The sequence below is a fragment of the Lolium rigidum genome, chromosome 2 (assembly GCF_022539505.1).
Source record: "Lolium rigidum isolate FL_2022 chromosome 2, APGP_CSIRO_Lrig_0.1, whole genome shotgun sequence".
Classification (NCBI taxonomy): domain Eukaryota; kingdom Viridiplantae; phylum Streptophyta; class Magnoliopsida; order Poales; family Poaceae; genus Lolium; species Lolium rigidum.
This window is the reverse complement of record NC_061509.1, coordinates 16,046,296-16,048,623: the sequence shown is the minus strand read 5'-3', so window position 1 is coordinate 16,048,623 and position 2,328 is coordinate 16,046,296. Positions and strand designations below refer to the sequence as shown.

General features: G+C 43.0%; 1 long non-coding RNA gene across 1 annotated transcript; it reads right to left on the bottom strand.

The window, feature by feature from the left end:
* Nucleotides 1–299: 299 nt before the first annotated feature.
* Nucleotides 300–1,106, bottom strand: LOC124686011. Its single transcript, XR_006997689.1, has 3 exons — nt 1,025–1,106; nt 466–525; nt 300–365 (listed from the first exon to the last, which is right to left on the bottom strand). It is a non-coding gene; the product is annotated as an uncharacterized LOC124686011 (long non-coding RNA).
* Between the last annotated feature and the right edge of the window lie 1,222 nt (nt 1,107–2,328).

Genomic DNA, 2,328 nt, shown 5'->3' with positions numbered 1-2,328 from the left:
TTGTTGAGATATTCCCACCTCATTTTCACTTAAGCGCACAACATTTGAAGAATTTGGAGAAGGTGACCAGCCTGTAGTGCAAATTGAGATCATGTCATCACTTGTTGCTTGTTTAGGGACTTTTGCTTCAATCCATACCTTGCTTGTACACACCTGTAATAGTCAAAAGGGGAATAATAAAGTATGATTTAAACAGCAAGCAATGAATCATCACTGTCTATGCTCAGTATTCCGACGGAACAAAGATCCAAAAACCATATTGAATCTCTAATCAACAATGTTTCTCAGCAATATTACCGAGTGCATAGTGCTGGGCCGGCTATTCAAGCTCGCCGTCGAACTGGGGATCATGGAACAGCTGCACCCTTTAATTGATGAATTCATGTCAGCAAGAGAAAAATATAGAACAACTTTGTTAAAATAAATAGAGAAGTGTGAAAGAAAAAAAGAAACTCGGATAACTACTTGATATATTGCAGCACCTCCCGCAGATGGTAAAGGAATAACAGCAAACACGACTACAACCTGCAAAACAAACGCAAGGCAAACTGAAGCCATCACAAGTAGGAGCAAAAATAGTGCGCAACACCAAAGGACCTCTTTTTCTGAATAAGAAAACTTCATTGGATGGTCTAGGATGTATTCAGTTATGCATACCAGACCACTTTTATAGATTCTTACCCAGTAAATCGCAGATAGAATCAAATCTCGACAAAAGTATACTATGTTGCAGGATAATTAGAGTTTCCACGTAGCATAATTTGTTCTTTGTATATATATTGTAAGGTAGACATCTTATCCTAGTTTTCAAATCAGTCCTAACAAATAGAAGGTTTAGATCTCTCTTTTTTTGAATCATAGATCTTTTTATTCTTAGATGAGCGATGGAATTGTACATGAGTAGCTACTTAATATTGGAAAAATGCAAACAGTGCAAATTTTAGGCAAGTTCTATATATAATTCAACCAATTAACTTCATAGACAAAACAACTACAAAATCCAGTCTTAAGAAACAATATATACCTATCGCTCAAGAATTTCATTTTACAGTAGGAACCGTTTTCCGTAGAAGACTGCAACTATCTAGCATCTGATTCAAGCAGCCTTTCCACCATCAACTTTCGGAGCCTGTCATCATGAAGGAAAACAGGTTGGAACTCAGTTTAGATACAGAATATATATATTGCACGGTGAACTTAGTAATCTGTAGATAGAAATAAGACTGTTAAAAAAATTTAACACCTCTCCTGTGGGCACATCATCAATCATGTGGAAGCATACGTATGTAATTGATTCTGAAGCAATTCAGCATCAACCTGTACATGACAAAAAGAGCACCAAATTAAACAAGGAAAATTGGGCATTGCCAAGAGAATGAAGAGAAGTGGATAAAAATGGCCTGCAACTGTTTACATAAAATCGCCAACCAACTACAACAGATAAAACCTTCAGGCTATAAATAAAACTTCAAAGATGCGAGAAAAGCACACAGATAACCGAGCCAATACGCATCGGATAGATTGCAAGTTATAAGAAGTGGATTTTCATGTCGGTTATGATCTTGGAAACTACCTATTAACTATTCCATGTGGTCAACATCTAGTCACAATGAGCATCCTCTTGTAATAGTATCTCATAAATATGGGTGTGGGCGAACAAATTTTGGCCATTAACATTTTACTGGAGATCTGATTACCATTCTCACGGAGATCTGATGTGAGCAAGCGTGGGGATCAAATCAAAATGACGTAGCCTCTCACCACCTAGAAAGAGGGAAGAATGGAAGCAGAGCAATAGGGGAGACCAAGGATGAGCTTTGGTGGCGGCTCACCCGGGCTCGCAAGACGACAACAAGCTCGACGAGGGGCCGCGGGACGTGAATCGGCACGAGCTCGAGGGGGCACGAAACCATGGCGGCTAGGGTTTGCACACCAGGTCACTCCCCGCACTTGACCTGCGTCGCCGACGACCTCGATCTCCTTTGCGGCGCCTCGATCTCTGGCGGCCTCCGGCGAGTCCAAGCGCTGCCACAACACCTCCTCCTCCTCTCTTTGACGGCTTGCGCTGAAGACAGCGGTGTTCCTCCCACAAACTCGCCCCTTCTGCCTCTCTGTGCAGGAGGAGCTCCTCGCCGGCCCCAGGCGCAATGGAGAGTGGTAGGGACGAGATGTGGAGGCGATGGGAGAGAGGAGGAGGATGGGCGAGGCGAAGGGAGAGGCGGCGGCGGGGATGGGAGTGCGCGGCGGCTGCGAGACACGAGCGGATAGGGTTTGCTTGGTCGTGACCTCTTTCCTCTTCCTGATTCTTTTACTTATGTACTCTCATAT